Genomic DNA, 22,523 nt, shown 5'->3' with positions numbered 1-22,523 from the left:
CTAGGGATCAAACCTGGCTTCATGCGTGCTCCACCCTGAGCTATGTCTCAGCCCAGTTTGTTCTCTTCTTTCCCACATTATGTATTGTGCTGGGATCTATGGTAGAGATAAAAATAACAATGACATCCAGTCATCTCCTCCCCTTATTAAGTGTGACAACTCTTCCCCTTGACTCTGCCCTCTAAATACAGGGACAAAGGCAGAAAAGTGGGGGAGAGGACAGAAAGTGTGCCCGGAAGACCTGTGGCTTACATGCCCGCAGTGGAGATGGGAAACCCTGAAAGTGTGGCTGAGAAGCTTTCTTCTTCCCTTGCCTGAGCACTGAAGTCTTGCTCAACTCCAGCTGAGCCACAAGGCTGGCAGGGTTACCTCACTTTCAGGCAGCAGGCCCCAGTCTTCCTGGCTCTAACCACTTCCTGTCCTTGAGTCTCTTGTCAGCCGGTGATTCTCACTCTTCCTGTTGACTTCTGCTTTGTTTCAGCTGGTTCAGCGGTACCCCTGGTGTGCTTCTGTGGATCAGATCAGCAGAGGACCCAGGACCAGGTACCTAGGAATGTGGGGAGACAGGGTCGGGTGAGAGGGTACTGATGAGAGAAGGTCTGGGCCAGGGGAGGGCTGGCCCGAAAGATACCCCACTGGGGGGCTTCTGGTGTCTGTCTGTGTGGTGGGGGATTGTCAAAGGCTGAGGTCAGTTTGTGAAGTTGGCTATATCCTTGCGGTAGCAACACTAAGGGCTGTCTTTGGTGGCTTCCTGAAACGTTGTCTGTCCTCATCTCCCGAAGATTCTGATCATCTTAGTTTGGTTTTCTTTTTTCTTTTATTGTGGTCCTGGGGATGGAACCCAAACCTGGGCTCACATGTGTTAGGCAAGTGCTTTGCCACTAAGCTACACCCTCTGCCTGCTTGACTTGTTTTTGTTTCCTGAACTGCCCAGGTAGCACTTCTTTGGGTTGCAGAGGGAGCTCCTTGGGTTCAGATAGGTTTATCTGGAGCTGACAGGGACACAGTGTGATGCACTGTGAGCTGACTAAATAAGGGGTTTTGATTAAGTCCTGACTCCTTGGCCACATTACTTATTTGCTTATGGGCCAGTTGCTTCCCTCAACCCATTTTAGTGTCTACAAATGTCAAAACATCTCTATCTTGCTGAATTTTTGTGGTGCTTAAGCAGCATACTGATTGTGAAGGTATTTTGCAAACCATAAGATTATATTCTTCAGGGTTTGGGTTCCTTCCTTCTTCCTTCCTTCTTCCTTCCTTCCTTCCTTCCTTCCTTCCTTCCTTCCTTCCTTCCTTCCTTTCTTTTTTTCTTTTTTCTTTTCTTTCTTCTGGGGATTAAACCCAGGGGCGCCTAATCACCGAGCCACATCCCCAACCCTTTTTATATTTGATTTAGAGACAGGGTCTCCCTAGTAGCTTAGGGCCTTGCTAAATTGCTGAGGCTGACTCTGATTTTCCTGCCTCAGCCTCCTGAGTTGCTGGGATTACAATCATGCGCCATCACACCCAGTGGGTTTACTTTTCTTTTATTTCATTTTCTAAATGGAGTTAGATGCATTTTTCCCCCCTGATAATGTGATAGATGATAAAAATTCAAGTGATACAAGAGAGAAACTGAAAGTCATCTACAATTCTATCCCTAGAGACTTCTAGGCTTTTTTTTTCCTTTTGTTTTGCAAGTGTGAAGTGGCAGGGAATTAAACCCAGGACCTCATACATGCTAGATTAGCACTTTACCACTGAGCTACTTTGGACTCCTAAACAAATATTTCTTTAAAAAATTTTAAGTCAAATTCTACTTACTGTCCTGTAACTTTTTTCGGTTACTATCTCTTGAATCATCTTAGGTTAATTCACAAACACTTACCTTGTACTTAACAGTTGTGTAGTATTTCCAATTATATGGATATACCATAATTTATTAAACAGGCCCTTAATGTATGGTTTAGGATTTCCAGTTTATTTCTATAATAATAAATAGTGCTGTAGAAAACACCATTCAATATACATCCTTGCCTACTAGTCTTATTTTTTCCTTAGGATAAATCCTCAGGAGATGGACTGTGTTGTACAGACATTCTGCTGTGACTGTCTGCCACAGTTTGAGCTAAGCTGATGATCATTATCATCATGTTAATGGTGATAGTGTCCCTTTTCTTTTGTCTTTTTCTCCAGGTATTGATAGTTGCCTGTTTTTCATTTGCTTAGTTTTTATATATGTACCACTGATTCTTATCCAACAGTTATTAAATTCCTATCAACATGATTAGACACATCAGACAATCTCTTCCTTGCCTCCTTCCTTCCTCCCTTTCTCCCTCCCTCCCTATCTTTCATTCCTCAGGATTATCTCCCCTGGAGCCTCATCCTTCTGCTCTGATCTGGTCTGGTTGCTCCCTAGACCTACTACATAGTTTTGTCCTTGGATACTCCGAAACATCATCTTAGAAATCCCCTTTTCCTTCTTTTGTATGGATCCTCTCTCTTCTGGATCCCAGTTTTTAATTTTAAAAAATTCTTCTTGACATTTTATTTTATTTTATTTTGTTGTTTAGTGTTGGGGATTGAACCCAGGGCCTCAAGCATGTTAGGCAAGTGCTGTACCACTGAGCTATACTCCCATATACAATTTCCCATTTTTATTTATTCTTTTAATTTATTTTTAGTTTGATTGATTGATTGATTGATTGATCAATTGATACTGGGGATTAAGCCCAGGGGCACTTAATCACTGAGTTGCATCCTCAGATCTTTTTTTTTTCCGTACCAGGAATTGAACCCAGGGTTGCTTAACCACTGAACCATATCCCCAGCCCATTTATTTTTTTATTATTGTTTTTAAGTTTTGAGACAGGTTCTCAATAAGTTGCTTAGGGCCTCACTAAATTGCTGAGGCTGCCCTCAAATTTGTAATCCTCCTGCCTCAGTCTCCCAAGTTGCTGAGATTATATGTGCACACCACTGCACTGAACCCATTTCACATTTTTAAAATTGTGGTAAAATACATATAGTATAAAGTTCTATTTTAATCGTTTTTTAAATGTATAGTTTAGTACATAAATGTACATTTACATTGTGGTTCCATCACCATGCTCCACCTCCTACTGAAACTCTGTAGCCATTAAACACTAATTCCTCCTTTTCCCTTCCCCTCAGTTCCTGGACATCACAGTTCTATTTCCTGTTCCTATGAATCTGACTTTTCTAAGTGCCTCATATGAGGAGACTAATGTAGTATTTGTCCTCTAGTATGGATCCAACTTTTTCCTCCTCAATTATTTTCTTATTTTGGTGATATACATCTTTCAATTAACATAGAAGATAACTTTTTGAGGTTTTGACTGTCTCTAGAAAGGTATTTATTCTATTCTTATCCTTGTTTAAGGGTCTGGCTTAACTTAGAATACTGAGTTGAAAATAATTTTCCCTCTGTATTTAAAGATAACACATCATTGTCTTCATGCTTCTAGTGTATTATTGAGAAACCTTATGTTATTCTGATTCTTGGTCCTTTGAATGTGACCTGGTTTGATGTCTGTGGAAGTTTTCAGGAGTGCGTCTTCATTTCTGGGATTCTAAAATTTCCTTTGTGGTTGTGTTTTTTCATTCATTTCCCTACACAGGAGATTATTTCAGTGGGGTTTCATGTTATTCAATTCTGGGAAATTTTCTTGAATTGTTATTGTCTTAAAAATAATTTCTTCTGCTGGGAAGGGTGTTGCATTCCTGTAACCCCAGTGATTCAGGAGGCAGAGACAGGAGGATCTCAAGTTCAGGCCAGCCTCAGCAATTTAGCAAGACCCTCAGCAACTTAGTGAGACTCTATCTCTAGAAAATATAAAGGCTGGGGATGTGGCTCAGTTGCAAGATGCTCCCGAATTAGATCCCCAGTAACAAAAATTTTTTAAAAATTAATTTAAAAAATTCTTCTTCCTCACTTTTCTTTACTCTCTTTCTGGAACTTCTATTGTTTGGATGTAGTAATTTGGAGTTTATCCTCTCATATTCTTGCTTTTACTTTTTGTTTTATTTTTGGATCAAACTCAGGATCTTATGCATGCTAGGCAAGTGTTCTACCACTGAGCTACATCTTGGTTCCTACTCTTGCTTTTAATCTCCTGTTTAGGAGAGCTGTCTTTTGTTCTCTACTTTGGGACATTTTTCTTAGGTTTATGGTCAAAACATTCAAATGAATATTTTTATTTTGACCCTCACTTATTTTTTTTAACCCTCACTTTTTTTTTTAAAGGGCTCTTGTTCTCTTTCCTTTTTGTGACCCTGTGTTTTTGCTTCCTGATGTAGTCATGAAGTTTATTTCTCTAAAAATATTTCTTGAAGATTTTTCCCCCTGAATTTCTGCTGCCTGTGTCTGTTTCTGAATTTCTTTTGTGTTATTTTGTTCTATCTTTCACACCCAAGTCTTCCTCACATGTTTGGTGATTTCTTGTTCAGTGTTCATTTTTATTTATTTATTTTTACAGTCTGGGGATAGAATCCTTAGCCTCATGGATGCAAGGCAAGTGCTCTGTCACTGAGCTATTTCCTCAGCCTGGATGCTCATTTTTATGCCTTAGAAACTTGAAGTTGATTGGAGACTCTGTGTGCTTGTGTGTGTGTGTGTGTGTGTGTGTGTGTGTGTGTGTGTGTGTGTGTATGTCTAGGCTTGTTGGTTTGGGGGCTTATTTGTAGGGTAATCAAGTGTAGGGATGGGTCATGTGATTGGGAGAACTCCTGAAAAAGTCTCTAATCTCCTACCTGGAAGGTACAAGCCAGGTGCCAGCATTCTGGGAGGCCACCAGGAGAAAGGAACTGGGGTCTCACCATTCAGTGTATGGATTGGGGAGAATCTTCTCCCCAAATCCCCTTTCCCTTTATGATGCAGTGACTTAACCCACTCTCAGTTGTACCCAGTCCTCTTAAGCCTAGGACTTTCTTGTTTCTCCAAAAAACAAACTCCCTTTACCTGCTGGGTGAGAGACAGGTAAATGATTTGACTTGTCAATTGCCTGGGCTTTGAAGTCCACGGTTTAAATGTTCTGTAAACACACCATACTTTCAAGGGATCTTCCTGTCTTTAGCCCTGCCCCAACCTGTTCTCTGAAGTAGCTGGAACTAGAGTGTCACTGTCTGGAGTTCAGAGGCACAGTGCTGCTTCTTTCCTGATGGCATCTAGTTTTCAGCCTTCTCTGAGTCACTGCATCCCTACTCAGCCATCTGCTCACAGACTCTCAAGATCTGTGGATGTTTCAGGACAAGAGGGTCCATTGTCGTCTCCTTTGCTATACTCTGTCCTTGTGGGTTCACGCCTTTTAAAATTCTTGTTTTTGTCTTTTTTGTGGAGTTTCAGGAGGAAGTGAAGATATATGTATTTAATCCATCATGGTAGCTTATTATGGCATCTTTTACTCCTGGAGCAGTAGGAGGGAATCGGCTTACACTTTCATCAGCTCTGGGCAGTATTTGTTTTAAACTTTGATAATATGATAGGCAAAAGTGATATTTCATTGTCATTTTAATTTTTTAAAAATTTATTATTAATTAATTAACTTTGGTGCTGGGGATTGAACCCAGGGCCTCCTGCATGCTAAATAGACTGAACAACTGAGCTACACCCAAAGCCTCTATCTACTTATTTTTTGTAATATACACAATAAAAATAATAACATAAATGTAAACTACACCCTTTTTGTTGGTGTTAGGGATCAAAACCAGGACTTCCTGCATCCTAGGCAAATTCAATTACACTTCTTTTTGCCCTTTTAAAAGTTATTAGTGTCATGGTTGAGGACCTGGTTATTGGCCATTTGTATTTCTTTTATTTTTTACCCATGTATATCTATTGCTCATTTTTCTACTGGGGCAGGAGAATTGTTAAGTTACAAATGCATGGCCAACTCTGTAAAGAGGTTTATGGTTTATGGTTGATCTTTCATTTTCTTATGTGTTCAGACTCAGAGAACAGACTTTAGAAAAAAGCAATTCTGTTTTTGTTTTTTTTTCTTGGTTCTGGGGATTGAGCCACATCTCCAGCCTTCTTGTTTTTTATTTTGAGACACGTTCTTGCTAAGTTGCTTAGGGCCTCGCTAAGTAGCCAAGGCTGGCCTCAAACTTGCAATCCTCCTTGCTCAGTTTCCTGAGTCTCTGAGAATACAGGCATATGCCATAACATCCGGCTGGAAAATAGTGATTCTTAGTGACTGTGTCTAAAATTTTTGATGATTTTCATCCTTTGAATTATAAAAAATAATGTGTTTACTGTATAAAATTGGGAAAATACAAAAAAGAATGTATAACTCATTGAAAGGTAGGCACCTCTTATAAATATTTCCTTTCAGTCTTTTTTTTCTGTGGGTATATATTTATAAAAATAAAAGTGGAGCCATTTTCTTTTGTATTCATACTTTTAATTTACTAAACCATGATTTGTTCTCATATCAGTGTATGTGGTCCTATGATAGTGTCTGTAGCAACTGCATAATATTCCATTGCATGCATATATGATCATTGATTTAGCCAATCCCTTACTGACCTGCCTTCAGGTTCTTGCTGGGTTAAAATTTTCATTAACAAGTTCCTCTAAATCATGACCCCACTTAAATCTTGTTTCCATGAAGTATGTGCTTAGCAATTTCTTTTTTAGGAGGGAAGGAAGATAAAGGTAAACTTTAATTCTTTTCTGGTTAAATTATTACTAATTCAAAATTAGTGAATATAGATTCATGAAGATTTTCTAGCACTTTCCATGTTTTTTTCCTTGTTAGAAGGAGGAAAGGAGAAGGGTCATTGTGGGACTCTCCTTAGGTACCTCCACAGCTTTCCCCTAGAGGGAAAATGATAAAAGACAAAAACATGGAGAAAGGACTGATATATGAAATGATGAGAAAAAAGTAACAGATTAGGCAGGCATCAAAAAAAAATCACCTAAGAAATAATAACCTAAAAGAGATAAAATTGGCTGGGCTTAGTGGTGCACCCCTGTAATCCTTGAGTCTTGGGAAACTGAGGCAGGAGGATCACAAGTTCTAGGTCAGCCTCAGCAACTTAGTGGGACCCTGTTTCAAAAAATAAAAAGGATTGGGAATGTGACTCAGTGGTAAACCACCCTTAGGGTCAATCCTTGGTACTGGGAAAGAAAAGAAAAGGAAAAAAAAAAAAAAAAAAAAAAAAAAAGAAAGAACAAAAGAAAAATGGAAATCTAAAGGAAAGGATTGATTTGAGAATTGATGATCTGAATTCTGCCTGAGTCTAACACTAAATTTGTGTTGTTGGGAAGGTTGCTCAACATCTCAGTTCTCTCATTTGTCAGATATTTTCCATTTTTCTTTTACCTCTGAGCTTCTCTGAATACCAGCTTCGTCACACTGGCTGTGTGATCCTGGACAAGTTGCTTAATGTCTCTGAAACTGGGTTTTCTCATCTGTAAAATGGGACCACTAATAGCTACTTCATAGGATTATTGTGAACGGGTTATTTGTAAAACACTTATCATAGGGCCTGTCTCACACTAAGTATGCAATAAATGCTAGCTATTTTTATTGCATGGTGAGTGTTATGTAAGAAGAGGATAATTATGTCATCCCACACTCTGTGTATAGATAGAACTCTGCCTTCTCAAAAGTGGTTTCAAAGTTCAATCTGCAGCTGGGATAGACGCCAAAGGGCATAGTACAAAGTCACCGCTGGTCACTGACCTCCCTTTTTAGTTTATTCTTCCCCAGGGCCTGGCCACTGTCCAGATGTGGGTCAAGTAAACAGGCTACTGTTAAACACAGATAAGTCAGATGCATGAATATTGATTGACAAAAAAACCCACTCTCCAAATACAAATTGAGACTGGATATCCATGAGTGTAAAAGAAAGGGAAGTAAGATTGTATGAATCATCGGTGTTAGGGATGCCATTAAGAAAGAGCTGACGTCCTTTCAAGTTGTGATTAATGAGTGTGAGACAGGAGGAAGAAATTGTGGGTGTAACTCAAATTTGTTGGTGTACATTCTTGGAGAAATTGGGTAAAATCAGGAGGCTGGATTCTATTATTGTTCCCTACAGGGTGGTTTGTGTACTACTGGTGGCATGCAGAGTGATTTAGATGGTACAGAGATGAACATGTGAAATAATAATGGTTATATATTAATTATAAGGAATATCAGGCAAATATGAGCAGCAGTCAATGCCATGGTTTCATAGACATGATTATTTAGGAGAAGGAGAATGAGGGATTTAAGTTCATCTTTAGGAAGGTGAGCTGATTTCAGAGAAAAATTTGAAGATGACATGCCGAAGTGGCAAATATCATGCAGGTGGTACACGGAACTGGAGCAACAGAATTGGGTGGCAGAATAATAGCCCCTGAAGATGTCCATACCTTAGTCTCCAGAATCTTTGTATTTTCCTATATGGCAAAAGGGACTTTGCATATCTGATTAAGTTGATGATTTTGAGATGGGGGGATGATTCCAGATCACATGGGTGGGCCCAAGGTAATCAAAGGGTCCAAGGAGGGAGTTAGGAAGATGAGAGTCAGAGCAGGTGAAGTGGTGACTGCAGCAGCTGTTGTAGCCATGCAGCCACCAGCCAAGCCAGTGGTCTTCTAGTCACTGGCAGAAGCAAGAAACTGATTCTTCCCGGGAGCCTTCAGAAGGAACCAACCCTGATTTTAGTTCTGTAAGCCTCATCCTGGATTTCTGATTCCCAAAACTGTAAGAGAATAAATCTGTATTGTTTTAAGCCACCAAGTTTGTGGTAATTTGTTACATCAACCACAGGAAATGAATCCAGGGGACATTAGAAGCTCTTGATGTGATACTTTATGCAAGCTCAGCAATTCTGTAGGACAGAGAAAGGAGCACTAGCATGAATAAGACTATCCTTGGTCACTCAGCCTCACCCACTTAAGAGAGGGCTGACTCCTGCCATCATGTTTGTCAGACTGGACATGTCTCTCAGTCCCACCAGAAGGATTCTTGGGTAGATGACAGGATAGGCCCTGACTCATGGGCACTGTCAATAATTGTTATCTGGTTCAACCTGCTCATTTTACACATGAAGAAACTGAGGGCCAGATGAACAAAATCATCAGTGATGAGGCTGATTTGGCTAACAGCTGAGATCTGAAGGTGGAGGTAGAGAATAGCATCTGGCACAGGCTGGTGTTCTCACACCAGAGCGTGAGCCCCAAAAGGGGTGGGGCCTGCATCTTTGTGGGTGGAGGGTAGATCTGCCAACCTTTGATTACCCTCTGAATGTGTCTGAGCCTGTGGCTGTTACACTGCTTTCTCTAATATCTTTTTATCAGTGCTTTAATAACCATCCTGTTAACACACCATCTTTAGAGAATTGTTGAAACAGCAACATGATTGGAGAAAGGTCTCCCCTGCCCCCATCCCCCAGCCCTTAAGTGAGTATCTTCTCTCTTCCTGGCCTGCTCACCTCCAGAGGGACGCTTGTTTTCTTTTTATAGAAGGAACATCTTACTGTGATTAACATGACACCTGGGGTGTTTCATTTCTGCAATTCAGCATTCATGAGGCAAAATTGGCCTCTGTTACGAACACCTGAATAAGGCCCAGTCTCCCTATTATAAGCAGACAAGGTTTCCCATGTCAAGGTCACAAAACCCTCTTCTAATCTTCCAAGTGAACATTGTGTTGTATTACAGATTCATGTTATATCATATAGGAATTGATGAAAAGTAGAGTGAAATTCCCTCTTGAGATCTCATAGACTGTCACTTTACCCTATTAAGCTATAATTATAAATGGTTGGGGTATCATTGCTCTCTTTCTAGACAATAAGACAATAAGTGACCCTTCACCCTTATCCCCAAGAAGCAATCCTTACCTTCCTGATTAGCTATGGTTCATGTCCCAGGTGAATCAACCATTCAGTGCTCCATTTGGGTCAGTTAATAGATATTTAAAAGATCTGAAGTTGAAAAGATTGCAGGGTAGAAATTTTATGTCTGTATAATCGGCATATATGTTTATAGGAGAGAATCGTATATAACATCAGGTTGGACTAATTAAGGAGTCGTAGAAGAAGATTCTTATGATTCTGGCCACAGAATTGAGAGCCTTCCCATTCAACATTATTGATAGGAGTACCTGGGTTACTGTTCTAGCTACTGGAGTCACTTGGCTCAAAGGCTAGATTAAAAAAGACCTAAATATATAGGTTTGGGAAATGGTTTAGATCATTTGCAAAGAATGTTAAGGAAATTATCTTGTTTTGTTAAGTTTGGTTGCATTTTTATTTTTTTAAACTTTAGGGACTGGAGATATAGCTCAGTTGGTAAAGTGCTTGCCTCACACGCACAAAGCCCTGGGTTCAATACCCAAAACTTTAAAAAAGTATACATTTAATATATTTTTGGTCACAATGCAGAAAAGGAAAAGGAAGGAAGAGATAGAGAGAGAGAGAGAGAGAGAGAGAGAGAGAGAGAGAGAGAGAGAAAGAGAGAGAGAGAGAGAGAAAGGGAATATTATCTTGTGATTTCATCTTCCAGAGATGATCACTGTTAACATCATTTTGGTGTCTTTATTTCCAGGCTCTTTTTCTAATATGCAATGTATATGCATTTTTCTATTTTGCAGAAATGGAATCCTATGCATATTGAGTCAACTGCTTTATTCACCTGCATATTGTGAACATTTTCATTGTTAATACTCTTCTGTAATATTGCATACTATTACATTGTGTAGCTATCATATGATTCCACTTCATCAATCCTTTAGGTCATTACTGTTATGGGGCGCAACTTAAGAACAGACCGATCACCACTGAGAAGTCCGAATTTGAGAGTCTTTATTAAGCTGGCCAGCTGACTGTCTCACACAATGCCCCCAAAAAATGGCTATTGGGAGAACAGCCCCGACCACAGGGTTGTAGGGGTTCTTATACCAAAAATCACATCAATCATAAGTGTCTGTTGCTCTGATTCAAAATTACAAACTAACATCATGAGATCATCGACAGAGGGGGAAGTGGGTCAAACTGACCCTTACCTAGATACAAACTAAAGAATGGTTGCTAACATCCATACAATTACCGTTTACATGGTACATTGGTTACTACATAGGAGTTGCCATTGTATATTATTAAACATGTCACACTAAGTAACTGCTGATGGGCACAGAGGTGGGGTGTTCCCGTGGGAAAAACTTATTTCCTACATAACATGGAGTCTCAGAGCAAGATGGAGTCTGTTTAGTCATTTTCCTTAGAGTCTGGCCTATAACATTCTCATGGAGTCAGATCTGTCAGCCCATCACAATTACTTTTTTTTTTTTTTTTTTTTTTTTTTGCTAAACAGTGCTTTGGTGAACATCCTTTGGATAAATATTTGCACACATCCTTCATCCTAGAAGGGGAATATTGGATCACAGGGATTGCATATTTTAAAGCTTTTGATACACATTTTGTGTTAGTCAGTTTTCTGTTACTGTAACCATACCTGAGATAATCAACTTATAAAGAGAAAAGGTTTATTTTGGCTCAAAATTTTGGAGACATCAGTCCATGTTAGGGCAGGCTCATTGATTTTAGGTCTCTGGTTGTAGAAGTTTGGGCAGCACATCATGGGAAGGCAGGAGCATGTGGTATTCAAACTGTTCACCTCATGGCTGCGGGGCAGAAGAGAATAAGAGAGGGAGGGGGGGAGAGGGAGAGAGGGAGGGGGAGGGGGGAGGGGGAGGGGGAGGGAGAGACCAGGATCCCACAATCCCTTTTGAGGAAATCCCCACAATGACCTAAGACTTCCCACTAGGCTCCACCTCTTAAATATTCCATGCCTTCCAATAGCCTCACAGGCTGGGGAGCAATTCTTTCAATAAAAGATCCTTTGGGAGACATTCTACACCCAAACTATAGCATGCTACTAATCTGACTACCAGAAAAACTCACTGCAAGTCACACACCTCCTTAGCACTCTACAAGAGGTTTCTGGTTTCTGGTTTTTGGTTTCTCTGTATTGTTTTCCACATTTTGTAGTCCAAATCTCAAAGTGTGTTGGGTGAAATATGGAATCTCTTTGCTATTCTACTTTGAATGGGTTTGTTTAGGACCGAAGTGGAATATGATTCGTATGTTTGTTAGCCACCAGTATTTTTCTTTCTTTTTTTTTTTGGTCAATTGTTTCTTATTGCTCATTTTAAGATCAGAGGTTCTTTATTAGAATTATAAATTGTGAAAGTGTTTTGGTGAAAGAAAAAAAAGGAGCAAGAAAGAGTAGCAGAGGAGACCAATGAAAAATGATTCAGAACTTAAAAGCATTCATTGAAAGTTTTTATTCATTCAACAAATGTTAAGTGCTTGCTACATGCCAGGTATTGGAGCTAGAGATAAATAAGTAAGAGCTACTGCCCTAAATGCCACCTTATATGCAAAATATTACAAAGCCTGGCTATTTTTTTTCATTAGTACATATTACTGCCCAAATTACTCATACTTATCTATTTTCTGTTTCCCTTCTATTTCCCTTTTCTTCTTTCACGTTAGAAAACCTTCACAAAGGAGACTTAGCTTCTTTTGTTAATTGCTCTATCCCTGGGGCTAAGAACAGCGCTAGGCACTTAGTAAGTATTTGTGGAGTGGTTAAATACAAGATCTTGGTCCCAGTAACTCTGACTCACTGGATTACTGGTAATGGGAATTAGGTTGAAATTGCCGATACAATCAGTCAGGCTAGTAAGAAACATTCCATTTCTTTTCAACCCTGTCATTTCATCAGTATGGATTGGGAGTAGGTGAACCTGGTGCCGCCTTGTCTGTGTAAAGGTATGAGAGCAGATATCCTTTTTTTCTCCAGGGATAGTCACACTGTTTATGTAGGTGTGATGTCAACAGTTAGGGTTGCCAGGTGTTAACCAAATTAGCAATTCAGAGTATTGTGCTATTCTTTCGTGGGGAGGCAGATGCTACTCTGGAGTGTGAGTAGTGACCTTCTAGGGGCTGGGGTGGAAGCCAGTGCTGACAGTGAAGACAGGTTTGGGAGAACAGAGGTTCTGGAGCCAGGAAAACCACGAGGTTCCAGATCTGGAGGAAGTCCACCAATCAGGTAGGCTGCTGGGGAAGAAATCAGGACAAACTCCAGGAGATTCAGGGTGTGTGGTGAGATATCGGTTTCTGTTGAAGAGAAGAGAAAAGACTGGGCAGAGACCCTTGAGACCTCAGTTATTCCTTCCAGGTACCAGCAACCAGAGGAGGACCTATTACGGGTTCCACCCAAATTGTTGTCATTTTTCTTACCTCTGAGAGCCATCTTTTAACAAAAGATGTACCTGGAGGCCTGCAGAGTTTAAAGTACCTGCCTGGTAAGGGGTGCAAGGGCCAGAAGCAGGTGACATTCTCAGATAGACATGGTGGAAAGGGGAAGGAACAGGAAGGAAGTTTGAAACCTAAAAAAAACACAAAAGCCGGCGCAGTGGTACTCACCTGTAATCCCAGCAGCTCAGAGGCTGAGGCAGGAGGATAGTGGGTTCAAAGCCAGCCTCAACAAAAGCGAGGTGCTAAGCAACTCACTGAGACCCTATCTCTAAATAAAATACAAAATAAGGCTGGGGATGTGGCTCAGTAGTTGAATGCCACTGAGTTCAATCCCCAGTGCCCTCCAAACCGCCCCCAAACAAACACCCCCCCCAAACACACACACACACACACACACACACACCACACACACACACACACCAAATCCAATAGACTTACAGCCAATTGCAGTTTGAAACTGAGGGGACCACTTTTCTTTCATTGTACTGTGGATTAACCAAGGGGTGCTTTCCACTCAGCTACATCCCCAATCCTTTTTAACTTTTTGAGTCAGAGTCTCTCTAAGTTGCTTAGGGCCTTGTTAAGTTGCTGAGGTTGGCCTTGAACTTGTGACCTTCCTGGCTCAGTCTTCCAAAAAGCTGGGATTATAGGTATGCACCACTGTGTCCAATTGAAGGGATAAATTTTGATGGAAGAGCTGAGGTTGGGGAGCCTGAGCTGCTTTGGGGAGTTGGTGAATGCCATTTAGTCAAGAAGATACTGAGGATGCAACAAAGACAAGACATGGAACTTTCTTTCCCTTCAAAGGAGTATAGGAATATCCCAGCCTGGGCTCTTCATTTCTCTTCATGAGCCAAGGATTAGGGACAAACCAGAAGTGGAAATTTATGAATCAAACATGAACTAACTGCCAATGAAAATCATAGAAGGAGAAATTTATCATCAACCTAAAGACTTCGGCATTTTTTAGACTATCTAGCCAGTCATTCATCCAACCAATATTTATTGAATGCCTGCTCTTTGAATGTCTGGTCCTTTGGTGAAAAACTAAGGTATGTTTGTCTATTTAAGGCATCTGCACATATTTGTTATGTTCTTCTTTAATTTCAGATTTTTGTTGCAGGCCTTTATTCAAAGAGCCTTGACAACTTGATAGAGGAAAAAAATCCTGTGAACATTAAGCCCTATTTTCATTCAGGAAGCAGTCTCTGCCTCATTTTGTTCTTTGGCCTTGTTTATTTTTCTTGATACAAGAAGAATAAATTGACATAAGGAATAAATTTGTCTATTTGCTTACTGTCTGCCCTCACCACTAGATAAGCTCTGTGGGTGGGGAGGAGAAGTGCCTTTTAAAGTTATAGTTCAATCTTCAAAACTTTAGAACAGTGCCTCTAGCAAGCACTAAATTTATAGCTGATGAATGACAGATTTTTCTTCTGAAACCACTTCTTATCTCCAGGCCCAAGTGTATATGTGTATATGTGTGTGTGTTTGGAGGGTGTGTATTGAGGATTTAACTCAGAGTGCTCTGCTGCTGAGCTATATCTCCAGACTTTTTTATTTTTTATTTTGAGACAGGGTTTCACTAAGTTGCTGAGGCTGACCTTGAACTTGTGATCCTCCTGCCTCAGCCTCCTGAGTTACTAGGATTTCAGGTATGCACCACCATGCTGGGCTCCAAGTGTCTATTTTTAAATATTGGAAATAATTATTTTTATTACTAATTTTAAAATTATAAAAGCAAAAGATGTTATGTTGGGGACTATAGGTGCTATAGATTACATTTAAGATTTGGGCTAGAGAAAAGATAGAATTACTTATGACCCAAATCCCAGTTTCTTTTTGTAGCTTGGCATCCCTAAGTTCAGCCTTTCACACAAGTTAAAATCTATTGTCACCATCCCCCCAGGATTTGGGGGAATTGTCTAGAAAGTTCTGTCAATCTTGCATTTCAAGTTAGAGCCATCAAACCATTGACTCATTCTTTTACTTCCATTGCAACATATTAAATGCATGTTTGCCAAGTGCCTGTTGCTGGGGGGAAATTAGGACAATCAACATGTTCCTGCACTCAGTGAGTTTTGGTTCTTGGGGGAAGATTGGATATCTCCCTGACCAAAAGGCTATGTTCAATAAGTCTTCGGTGAACTATGAAGTTCTCTACTTGGGTTCAGAGGAAGGTGTGCTCACTTTGTGGTTTTGAATAGCCAGGAAGTCTTCCTGGAACAGGTAGCATATGAGTGAGTCTCCAAAAGGCAGAGTGATAAGCTACTGGGCAAGCCCACGGAGCAGCCATAATGCATGGTGAAGTGGGAGTCAATATGACAGGCCCAGAGAGGAAAAGAACCTTCCATCTCTGGTTAGATTCACATAGGTGAACTCTAGAATGTAGAATGCAAAAGTGGGTTTGAGTTGCTTTGGGGACCCTGAATGCCGAATTATATAATTAGTACTTTATCATAAAAGTAACAAGATGCCAAAAGAAGTTCTGGAGTCAGGGATGCTCTGCACACAATGGAATTTTATTTTATTTTATTTATTTATTTATTTATTTATTTATTTTTTAAGGTGAAAGCAAGAAAGGACTTTAATCCATATTGCTGTATTGGGAAGAAAAAGGGGACCCAGAGTTTCCAGTTGTTTTCAGGGTACTGACATGAACTTCTAGATTATAAAGACAAGGGGCACCAGAGATATGCACAGCCAATCAGTCTTGATCAAACTGTGGTCTGGTTGATCATTATCTCAGTGTTGTTCAGAGGGTAGACAGTCCTTATTGGTGGTAAGAAAGTTGTTATTGAAGCCAGGCACAGTGGTGCCTATAATCCCAGCAGCCTGGGAGGCTGAGGCAGGAGGATTGCAAGTTCAAAGTCAGCCTCAGCAATTTAGTGAGCCCCTAAGAAACCTAGGGAGAACCTGTCTCTCTAAGTAAATTATAAAAAAAAAGGTGCCCCCCCCCCAACTGTGGATGTGGCTCAGTGGTTAAGTACCCCTGAGTTAAATCCCGAGTACTAAAAAAATAAAAAACTAAATAAAATAAAGAAAGTTGCCATTGCTGGAGGGTAGTTTTGACTCATCACTAGATGTTTAAAAATCAGTCCTGTTGTTTCTGGAGTCCAAGTTCCTGATTCAGCGCAAAGGAGACAGGTGCAAAATGGAGGCAGAGATGTCTAAGTTCTTATCCTCTTCTAGTTACCCATTGGATATTTGCAGGCCCAGCTGGAGTCTAAGTACTTGCAACAGAAGCTTACTACAGATCTAATGATGGGACACTTTCTTCTAGTACCAACATTCTAATGTGCCCCAAATCATTCAATGCACTCAGCCTGTGTCCATATACAATCTTAGGGTCCCCTGGCTTAGAGGGGATTGTTGTCTTTTTTTTTTTTTTTTTTTGAGTCTTATCCAAAATGAGTCAATTTGGGGATCATTCAACACTTAGAATCTAAGAAAAGTTAGTAGTTTTAAAAGGCATGGGTTCCTCACTTTTTCTGACCTATAGTGCTACCCGTGTCCTGTATGTTCTCTTTGCTAGAATAGGCTGTCTTCGCACAGGGCAGGTGCATCGTGGTGAACAGTGCAGCTGAATTGCAGCCCCCTGAGTGGTTCCCCGAGAGCAGGGCACACCTATAAAGTTGCGTTGGCAGCCCCGGTGCAGAGTTCCTAGAAAAACTGGAATGCTACTTAAATATTTGATATCTATATTCAAAGTTCTTTAAGCAAGCTGGGTGCAGTAGTACATGCCTGTAATCCTAGCAGCTTGGGAGACTGAGGCAGGAGGATCACAAGTTCAAAGCCAGCCTCAGCAACTCAGCGAGACCCTGTTTCTAAATAAAATACAAAAAAGGGCTGGGGATGTGGCTCAGTGGTTAAGTGCCACTGGGTTCAATTCCTGGTACCAAAAAAAAAAAAAAAAAAAAAAAAAGATTCTTTAAGCCAGTATGCAAGAAGCGTGGAAGTATATAATAGATATGAGGAAGTACAGCAGTTGGGAGCTGTCAAACAATACAGTCCCGAGGATTCAGATGCTTCCCAGCCCCTGTACTTCTCCTCCTGCTGGTCCCTCTGTCTGGAAGCTACCTGGTCACCTCAGCTTCTTTCTCAATAGTACCCATTTTCGTAGCTCCGCTCAAAGGTGGATTCTTCCAAAGCCTCCTCGATCTGCCTGTTGGAATTCATTGAGCCTCTTTGTGCCTCCTCCTGGCTCACATGAGCCATCTCAGGTTTTACTCTGAGTGTTTGTGATTAGTTGACGTTTGCCACGTGACCCGCTGAGCCTCAGATTTACCATCTTTAAGATAGGGATAATGGAATTGATCTTCCACAGTAGCCAACGCGGACCGTGATCACTAGAGTTATAGCATGTGCTTTCTACTCTGGAACTCGTGGAGAAGACATACGATCTTAGTTGATCTCTGGATCCATCATGTCAACACGACACTGAATACATCCTGCTTGGTGCTTGCACAATTTTTGAAACAAATCGAAGAAAAAGCCTTAAAGGGTAGATGGGTGGCATCAGTTTCACCTCAGGAGACTCCCTATACATCTGTCCTCCTTACTCACTCTCCACAACAAATAGGATGTATTTTTGCTCCTTATGCCTTAGTCCATTAAGATTCGATAGCTTTGCTTAGTTTCCAAAGCTTTGCAGTAACCTAGGAAGGTAGGTATCACTGTGACCAGTTTATAGATGAAGAGGAACCCAGACTTACATACCCTAGAGAGCAGTGGAGGTGGGGTTTGAACTTTGGACCTCTGTCCAAGGTTCTGTATTCACTCCCTCAGCACAAGTCAGCAAAGGTCCTCCAATCGGACTCAGTTACCCGTGTTTTCACCGAGCTGCAGTTCCATGTGCCATGAAAGGTCAGGAAGTCCATTTCTCACCAGCAAGGAGACTAGTGGAAGGGCAGCGCCCGTCTTTCCAGAGCGCTGGTGCTGCAGTGTAGGTAGGTGGCTTTCTCCAGAAAACACCTACAGGAAAAATTCTACCAACTGCAGCCCAGTTGTGTACTTTACAGCCATGAAGACACTGTGAAGGTTTTGGTCAAAAGATTAAATGAAGTCATGTTTTCCTTCCCAGCTCCACTTCCTATCTTTCGAGGAAAAAAAAAAAAAAAAAAAAAAGAAAAGAAAACCCACGGAGAACAATTGCTACCAGCTTCTATCTTGATATATTAAAAAAAAAAAAAATAGAGTGCGTAGCCACCAACCCTTCCGTTGGTATGGTGCCCCCTCTGTGTGGAACTCCTTGGAGATGGGAAGGGAGCAGGACCTGTGGTTTCCTGGAACTCGGTGATTGCAGCTGAAGGTGGATTTGAAGACTGGCATGAAGCAAGGGTTCAGACGCAAATTCGTTTTAGACAGGAGCATATGATACTCAGGGAGTGAGGAGCAAAGGAAGGCTCTGCACCCTGCGCGCATCAGCCGAGGATCTGCGAGGTCTCCATGGTTCCTGGAGGAGCTCGGCGGGCTCTGGGCTATACCATGCCCATGGTTCCTGGTCTCTGCTCTGCTGTAGTGAATGGGCTGATGCCGCTGGTCCTTGAAGCCTGGGCAGTGCCTCTCATCCCTGGCTGGATGGATGTTAGTCACATCTTGGAAATTTAACAATCCCAGCACCACCTGTAATGCCAGTGACTTGGGAGTCTGAGGCAGGAGGGTCACAAATGTGAGGATAACCTGGGTGACTCAGCAAGAACCTGTCTCAAAACTCCAGCATGGCCTTACCAGGGGGCAAGTCAGTCCACATCTGTCCTCTTCCTTGATGAACACACCGATGCAGGCCTTGGGGGAGGAGGCAAGGAGGCCCATGCCCTTCAGGGCCCTGAGAAGAGGTGGGCCCAGGACCATTGCGCAGGTTTTCTGGGGGTGGCCCAGTGTGTGCCCTGCTCGGAGCTGTGTGGACTGGAGCTAGTGACCACAATGGAATTTTAGAAACACTATTCTGATGGCCATGTGTGGCATCTGGGCAGGAACAAGAAGAAATTCCCAGGAGAAAAATTTGGGAAAGGAGGTGTGGCTAAATAGGAGATTTTGGACTAGGGAAGATGCAGGAGAAAGGAACTGGGAAATTAATGGATTTGAGAGAGTTTTTGGAAGGAAAATCATTGCAACTTGGTGACCACATGAGTGAAATACAAGATGATTCGCGGGGGAGAGGTGGTGAGTAGATAATTACAGATGATTTGAGGAGAGCTTGTGCCTCAGTGACTGAAAGAATAATGGCACCATTGATAGAAATAAAAAATGTTTTGGAAATTTCAATGGAAGCAAAAGGATGCTTTTTGAGATTTAGACGTAAAAATGGAGTTAGTGGTAGAACATCTGGTAGGAATATACAGAAGACCATTAGCAACCAGCTAGTTGTCTCTTGCCAAGATTTATCTATGCCCTTAACACTTAGCAAAAATGCTTGCCAAAGAAATATAGAGAGATTAGTTTAAATCAAGGCTCTGATTTTAAGGTATTTACTCATGTGATCCAATGGAGAGTTGAATTCACCTCATCTCCTCAGAAATAGCAGGCCTGTGTGTACTGTATCACCTTTTGGAAGTGTATGATGTGGACAAAGTCCAGCATCCTCATTAGCTAAAGTTTGATCTTGTACCCTTACCTTACCTATGGCATGGTCAGTCTCTGTTTCCTGTATCTCAGAGTTCGTGGCAGGTGATAAGATGATTGTGCATGTTTTCAGGGATGGTGATATTGACCTCTTTGGCTCAATGCAAGAAAGACCTCAGCAAACCCTTCCTAATGGTTTGTGAAGGGAGAAGAGTGGAACAGCCCTCATTTACCTTTTCTACCTTCACAAGGCTGATTTTATCACTTCTTCCTTCTGAGGCTGCCTTCCATCTTCCTTTGTACTTTATTTTTCTTGGATTTGGCATATAGGAAGCAGGGGGTGGGGCAAAGCTTCTGAATGTTATTTACCCTCTTCAGCCTCAGGGTGCATCTCCCAGGGAGAAATATCAACCAGCCTGGATGAAGGAGATCAATGCAAGGCTGAGAGCCCTGCCATGCATTGCCCATTCACTAAAATGGGACCAACACACTGATCTTGACAAACAACTCTTTTAGGTCCAGGCTGTGTGCAAGAGACAGTGGCCTGGAAGTTAATGTCAACATTTTCTGAGGAGCCTGGTCTGCCATTAGGTGACTCAGTGCATTTCCTACTACCTCAGCCAGGAGGCAAGGACAAGAGCTGCAGCCTTTATTTTTTCCTCTTGGGGTGGAACTGTTCCGTCTTGGCACCAGGACTACAGGAAAGCCTTCATTAATCACCTCCCTGCCTGGTGATCTCATCAGCCAAAGCAGAACTTTAGCTAGGGAAGCAGAGCCCCAGAGACTGAGTGATCTTCCAGGATGCCCCCGGTCACTGGCCTTGGGAATAAGATCTTTTTGGGTAATAACTCCAGCCTGTTTGTTTTGAGGATTGGTGGAGGTGATGTAGGTAAAGCACGTAGCTCTAGTCAATAAGTGGTGGTATATTTCCTCTCTTGTCATAATCGTAATGGATAATAGTGTGTTTTCTGGAGTTAAAAATTCAGTCTGTGTGAACTTGAATCTTGAATCCTCCTCTTTCTAGTTGAGTGACCTTGGGCAGCTTCATCTTGATGAGTCTGTTTCCTCATTTGTAAAATGGGAATAATGATACCTATCTCATGGGGTCATTGTGTGGATGAAATAATGCTGACCAAATACTTAGCACAATTGCTAGTATGTACAAACTGTACAATAGTGAGTTACTATTATCACTTTTTTCAGCCTGTATCCGTCAGAGTCCAGTTCAAGGTACTATCCTTCCCACAAACCTCTTTAATCCCTTCTTTGATCTTCACTGATTTGGGTACTTCTTATAATTCCTCTTACATTGGTTCTGTTTATGTCCCTCTCCCTCAAAAACATAACTGGGCCTCCTAGGCTCAACTTGCTCTCACCTTGAGGTGTGTCTTACATGTTATTGTTATTATTATTTGGTATCATGGGATAGGTACCAAAATGACCAAGTCTGTACAAACTTCACTGATCAACAAAGCCTTTATTCAGCAGTGGAGTCATGCATCTGGTGGATACACTTTCCTGATGGAAAATGAGCCACACAGCAAAGAGGAATCTGTGTTTATATATGCTACACTGCGAAGTGACTTAATTATTGACAGAATGTGTTAGTTTGGGCACTCAGGAAACAGGCTGCAAGAATTTGAAATTTGTTTTTACTGGGCAATGTTTTTACTTGGGGAATGATGACGGGTCTGGGGGTTCGCGTTCAGTGCTTATCTCTTTCCTTTCAGGGTTACATTGTACTGTTACTGGGAAAGGATCTATTTGAGGAAGGATCAATGCTTTGGCTTCCTCCCAGATATTGCCATTTTAGACTTGATGGATATCTCCTTCCCAGGGATTGTCACTGGGAAAGGATCAATGTTATCAATGTATTTGCTGCCTTCTTCCTCGCTCCCTCTTCCCAGGCCACATTATTTTGGAGTTTGTCATTTTCCATATCTTACAATTATTGTGTCCAGAAACCCCACAAAAGCAATCCTAAGAGCATTAAAATTTGATACATGATAAAGCAAAAGCTCCTAAAATTGTTTTTTAAACGTCTTTCTTCCTTCAAGCTTCCACTTCTTGAGCAGTTGTTCATCCTCATGTTTCCGTTCTGAGCTAGTACCCGCTAAGCCCTGTTACCCTCTCCCAGTTGCCTAGGGCACCATTTTCTCCAATGACAGAGCTTCTGGAAATCTCAGTGATCTAAAACCCACTACTCTGTGGGGTGGTGGGGGTGTGGTGCGAAAGCGCCTGCGCAGAAGGAGCCGCCGACCTGACATCAGCGCGCCGGATCCGGCCGGCCCCCTATGACGCCAGCCCCGCCACAGCCCCGCCCTGCACGCCCGTGTACTCCTGCGCATGCTCTGAACTCCGCCCCCGTGCGTCACAGAATGGCCTCGGACACCCAGGCAGTCCCTGACGTGTCGGGGAGGAGCCGGGCGCGGAGGTGCGTGGAGTGGAGCTCAGGGCTGCGGAGGGGAGCGGAGCTGAGCGGCTGGGCGGGCCTGGCCAGGCCAGCGGTGCAGAGACGTCGGTCGAGCGGCGGCGAACATGCGCTTTTGACATATTGGAGGTGAGTCTGCCGTGCGGGGCTGCTCCGAGGGGCTGGAACCGGGCTGGCAGCGCCGAGGCCTTCCCCTGGGGAGCCTGACCAGCCTAGGGGCTGTATCTGAGGCTCCGCCGGAACCAGCCAGGGCTTGGTTCTGGGG

General features: G+C 42.0%; 1 protein-coding gene across 5 annotated transcripts in view; it reads left to right on the top strand.

Moving 5' to 3' along the window:
• The first annotated feature begins 416 nt into the window (after positions 1 to 416).
• The window catches only part of NDEL1 (nudE neurodevelopment protein 1 like 1), a 54,476-nt gene continuing 32,369 nt past the window's right edge, over positions 417 to 22,523 (top strand). For 2 of the 5 annotated variants that reach the window (XM_079133078.1, XM_079133077.1), the window contains exon 1: positions 22,215 to 22,387. The gene's annotated coding sequence lies outside the window, so the exon portion shown is untranslated. Of the gene's footprint in view, positions 544 to 22,209; positions 22,388 to 22,523 lie in introns of those variants that run through there. The other 3 variants (XM_079133074.1, XM_079133073.1, XM_079133076.1) reach the window with 3 other exon arrangements.

This window comes from Sciurus vulgaris (genome assembly GCF_902686455.1).
Source record: "Sciurus vulgaris genome assembly, chromosome: 3".
Classification (NCBI taxonomy): domain Eukaryota; kingdom Metazoa; phylum Chordata; class Mammalia; order Rodentia; family Sciuridae; genus Sciurus; species Sciurus vulgaris.
This window is presented reverse-complemented; position numbering and strand designations above follow the sequence as displayed.